We start from the raw sequence: 6,000 nt of genomic DNA, 5'->3' as shown, positions 1-6,000 counted from the left end.
AATAACTTTTCAAAAGTACTATCTATTTTACAAACTTTACATAAAAAGCTAGCAAAATTAAACATTTGCATCACCCGATGATTGTGGATTCCACAAAAGAGACGACGGACGATTTCAGTTGCTTCTGTCATTCCCATCTCGTGGATGAAATTCCCAAAATTTACATCAGTTACTTAAAGTGTATACTGTTTTTTTAGTTAGAAGTTACCATATGAAAGTAAAACATATGGCCAATTTTATGCAGCATGTTTTTATTTATTTGTGAACTGTAGAATTATGTTTTATAAGACAATGCAGTACAGTCCATTTCACGGAATACGAACCAATTGTACATACACAACTTATAATAAATTATGAACATCCTCAAAGTGTGTGACTTTGGCGTCTCATGTTTTTTTTCATCTGAACAGTAATTTACACAACCATACTGTCATTGTTAGACATATGTAAATATTACATATGTAAATATTGGGGGCAGAGTGTGGCTCAGTGGGCTAAACTTCTGTGCTTGTCATTGGTAGGTTGCTGGTTCACAACCACGCTCAGAATGGGGGAAGGGCCTTAACCCCCAGCTCCCTGAGCACCACTGCAGGTGGCAGCTTTTTGCTGCCAAGCCTGCTCACATGGAGAGCAAGGTGAGGTATGCAAAAGGAGAATTTCCCCATGGAGATAAATGGAGTGTCTTAATTTGTTTGGTTATTTTTGTGTTTGAAGTAATGATGGGGAATATGCAGATGGTGCAAAAACCAAGCGATCAAGTTCACTGGTGGATCAAAAAAGGAGACCAGCTCCCAAGAAATAACATCTGTGTCATCAGCCAAGCAGATTATTTTACATCTCTTAATGTGCATAAAGCTTCTAAAAGATAATATAAAGACATGTGTTTCATTTTTGAATTTGTATGCTAAAGATTTGTTTCTGCTTTCATAGTGATAAAGTTTTAGCACTAGTTCTGTCCTGGAACACACACTGACAGTGATGTGGCTCTATTGACACTGTGATTCCTGCCTGCAAGATCAGCTGCAGTTCAGCTCAGTCCAGCGGATAACCTCCGAGTCCCATTGACCTTGTTAGATTCTTATTCTCCACTGATGTTGTGTGTCAGATTACCAACAAACATGCCACCAAGAACATTGCAAATTTGACATAATTTCAAACAAAATTATTGGCACAGCAATTTTGAGATCTCTCCATAAGTGTTCAATCAGATTTAGATCCGGACTCATTGCTGGCCACTTCAGAATTCTCCAGCATTGTCTTCAACAATTTCTAGGTGCTTTTAGAGGTATGTTTGGGGTCATTGTCTGACGCAGATCCAGCTTTCTGACACTGGGATCCCAAAATCTTTTGGTAGTCTTCAGATTTCATGATGCCTTGCACACATTCAAGGAATCCAGTGCCAGCGGCAGCAAAACATCCCCAAAATATCTTTGAACCTCCACCATGTTTGACTGTAGATACTATGTTCTTTTCTTCGTAGGCCTCATTCCATTTTCTGTAAACAGTAGAATGATGAGCTTTACCAAAAAGCCCTACCTTAGTCTCATCTGTCCATAAGATGTTCTCCCAGAAGGATTTTGGCTTCCTCAAGTACATTCTGGCAAACTCCAGTCTGGCTTTTTTATGTTTCTGTGTCAACAGTGGGGTCCTAGGTCTCCTGCCATAGTGTTTCATTTCGTTCAGATGTCAACGGATAGTTCGAGCTGACACTGTTGCACCCTGAGTTTGCAGAACAGCTTAAACTATTCTCTATTTTAACTGGCTTCAAGTGTGATTGCTATATTGCCAGCATCTGTTTCTTGCCACAGGTGAGTTCAAATGAGCATCATATGCTTGAGATAAAACAATTTACCCACAATTTTGAATAGGTACCAATAATTTTGTCCGGCCCATTTTTGGAGTTCTTTGTGAAATTATTTCAAATTTGGCTTTTTTCTCTTTTTTGTGTTGATTTAATGCACATAAAGGAAATAAACGTGTATGCCAAAACATTTGTAATTGCAACAGTTTTCTGTAAAAATTCCAGGGGTGCCGATAATTTCGGCCAAGACCATGGATTGTGCTCTTTAAATGCTAAGTAATACAAGTCTGTTATATTACATTTACCACAGTGCCAAATGTACTTTGAATTTACATAATTAGCAATTTTTTTAAAATGTATTCTTTCCATTGCCTCTCAGAATGAAATCATTCCAGTTTCATAAAATTAGACTCACACTACTCACTTTCAGCATTATTACTCATTTATTATTGCCGGCTTAAATGCTGCATTCAGCATAGTGATAATATCTGAATTAACTGACTGAATTATAAAATAAGATATAATAAAGAACAATTAGTTACTAGTTCTGCACCTCCAACGGAAAAACATCTCATCTCTTTGAACCCTAAACAGAAAATAAAATGGCTTCTCCAGAAATGTTTTCATGTGGTAACCGGGCTCCCGAGGTACTTCGTCGTGTGGTACTTGGGCGCGGCAAAGTGCTGTACCTACATGTTTCCCAACCCGACCTTACCAGTTTATAAATTTAGACCTACCATCTTACAGAAATCTTACAATTGTCGGTGCTTTAAATAAGTGACGATGTATTACACTTACTCATGATGAATCTGAAAAACTGGATCAAAACTGATCCATACACCTTTCAGAATTATTTTCTGTCTCTCATAATGAGAAATCTCCGCTACAAAATTTTTTTTATTTATTTATTTATTTAGATTATTTCTCCATATATTCTTTTGTAATTCTTTATGGTAATTAATAGGGTGTCACTTAAAAATAAAAGTCTGAAATACACATCTCTCACCACCTAGATCTATTCTGTTGGTGATAAAATAGACCCAGAAATAATTTCATTTAATAATATTAACTGTTGCCTCGCACCTCTGGGACCCGGGTTCGAGTCTCCGGCTGGTTTACATGTGTGCGGAATTTGCATGTTCTCTCCATGTCGTCGTGGGGTTTCCTCCGGCTACTCCAGTTTCCCCCCACAGTCCAAAAACATGCTGAGGCTAATTGGAGTTGCTAAATTGCCCATAGGTGTGTATGTGTGAGTGAATGGTGTGTGAATGTGCCCTGCGATTGGCTGGCCCCCCATCCTGGGTTGTTCCCTGCCTCGTGCCCATTGCTTCCAGGATAGGCTCCGGACCCCCCGCAACCCAGTAGGATAAGCGGTTTGGAAAATGGATGGATGGATGTAATATTAACATTTACAGGTAGCCCAAGGCCTCTGAATGTTAGAATTGCAAACTTAATTATGCCCGATGATGACCACAATTTCACAGGTACCTCTCACTAATGTCAGTAACCATACCAATCTCTTACTTATTTATATTTCTGACAGTGATATTTTAGCTATTCTATGAAAGCAGAAACAAAACAGTCAGCCATCTTGTTTTCTGCTGGTGTTTAATTGCCATTTTTCACCAGTTATTGTTTGCAGTGTAGTGCAGTAACGTCAGAGATTATCAATCTGCTGTTTATTCAGCTTCAATCAAAAGAAGGTAATATATGCATTGCAATACATTATATACATTGCAATAAATTAAATGCATTGTTTTCATGTGTTTATATTGCATTATTGAAACAAGTAAGTAGCTTGTTTTACTACAGGGCTATGGGCTAAGACACAAAAATAAATAAGCTGGAGAATGGAGAGAGGACCTTCATGTCTCCTAGTTTTCATCAGTCTTAACTGTAATTTCTAAATTTAAAATGTTAGATTTTCAATATTTCAAAATGTTTACATGTTACATTAATTTTCACCTTTGACCTGTAATCTGCATGCATTGGCAGTATGTTTATTAAGTTTTAAGTTCACTCTGGATCAGAGTGTAACCAGCAATTCCATGATTCTGTTTCATTGCCTCAACTTGCCAACTGACTTCCTGACCACTGATCCAGATACCTGGGCATCACAGGAAGGACACATTGGTGCAAAAGGTCATCTATCGACACTCAAAGTTGCCAATGATACCGCAGAGAGGGGAGTGGCACTGATCCAGGAATACAAGGCACTCACTAAGGATGAAGATGACCTGCAGTTTCTCTTGCAGGTTGTTTCTGATCATCGTCAGCTACATCCTACTACAAGGAAGACCGCACTTTAGCGCCTGTGACACCACAGAACTATATATCAAAACAGTTTGTAGGTAGATAATCACATTTAACAATAAGTGTTAATGCAGTACACGGTAAAATTTATTGCAAATAAACCATTATTACATGTTCTATGTTCTTGAGCATAAACAAATTGTGTAATCGGTAAATATACTGTGTATAACATCATCCGTTTTGTAATATAAACTAAAATGTAGATGGGCGACCTGTAAACATTACACAAGTATTAAATAATTTGGCACATGTTAACTTTTGACCACGTGGAACAAATTTGGAGGGTGAGAGTAAAGAATTTATGATATTTTTCTCATAGTACCTGACACCCTATAAATTAATCTTATTTAGTTTTATTCGGTCCTTTCATTGTCTTAAATCCATGTATTCACTTTAGACCAGTGCTTCTTAAACGATACATTTACAAATGTTTTTAAAAGATGTGTTTTGAAAACTATTTTTAAAGTTTACATTTAGGTTGATAGTTTAAGCGACACTAATTGACATTCAGCGCATTTGACAGAAGAAACTGTGTTTATTTTAGCAGCCTCAAGGTCCAAACATAACATACACACAAAGAAAACATATTGTTGATGGTTGTGTTACGTGCCATCCTATACATGCTCATGTCTGGTGGATCCTGGATGCCCTGCAGATGCCGCTGCTGCTCTGGCCAGATCTCATCAGTGGCCACTGTAAATGTATATAGATGCATCCTGGGTTTTTACTTTTTACGCTACAGGTATTTGTGTCCAGTCCTTTTATACCTGGTGTTTTGAAGAGGCTCAGTCCATTCTTGTCCAGACTGGCAGGACCTTTAAGCTCCTCGATGGCCAGGTGGATGAGCCGGAATGTTTCCTGAGCCCCAAGTGTGACCCTCCGCACATGTTTATGCTGCTCCCTGGATATGTACAGCCACACTACATCTGATATGGACTTTAGCGCTGCCGGGACCTTGGCTCTGACAGCCTTGAGCAGCTCCAAGTCCGTGCGGTTGTATGCCAGCACTGCACAGGCTTCCGCAGACTTGAACGTGGCGTACTTGAAGTGAGACTCTGTTCGGATGGCTGCATCAAACCGGTAGATCCAGTGAAAGATGTCCAGACGCACAACCATCCCACTGTCCACCCAAGGCTGGAACAAGGTCTCCCCCACTGTTGGGCCCTTTGCATGGCGACACCCACTGTCCACATACAGAATTTTGTATGCACATTGGCTGCAGCTCCTTAGTTGACTCCTCACAGGTGAGCACAAAGGAACTTAAAATAATCACCTATCATTAAAATCTATCTAAAAATTATTGAATAAGAATTAGAAAGCTTTTTTAATATCATAGTATAGTTTCTTGGTGGAATCCATTTTCAGCATTGTCAGCCTCTGCCAGCAGGAAGGCGTGCCGCAAGAGACGTGCAGAGGGAATCTCTCTGAGGAGGTGGTACCTTGAATGTCTGCTTCAATGCAGAGACAGAGTGTTTCCTTCAGTGCGGTCCCTCAGACGAACAACATTCCTGTCCACACCAGGCCTGTAAGCAGAGGCACCGTCAATGTTTTTAAAGGCTTTTAAATAAACACACACAATGTGCTGTATACTCCACTTAGTGGTAAGAATGGCAGGAAACTTGGCTTGATGAGCCTTGCTAAGTTGTGACAAAATAGCAGGATCCCATGCGAGCCACCGACCGATGGTGCAACCTTCTCCACTCCTGGCCGCCTTTGTACACGGTCCACAACACAGGACCTCCGTCAGCATTGTGTACAAGTTAGACATGTCGCAGATGTGACATACCTGAAGTGCACATTTTAAAGGCAAAACAGAGGCATATGATGTACTGTGTATGTTTATGATGTAACTTGTATGTTTTAAAAACACTTATAAATATTCCATT

Source organism: Brienomyrus brachyistius, chromosome 20, assembly GCF_023856365.1.
Source record: "Brienomyrus brachyistius isolate T26 chromosome 20, BBRACH_0.4, whole genome shotgun sequence".
Lineage (NCBI taxonomy): Eukaryota > Metazoa > Chordata > Actinopteri > Osteoglossiformes > Mormyridae > Brienomyrus > Brienomyrus brachyistius.
This window is presented reverse-complemented; position numbering follows the sequence as displayed.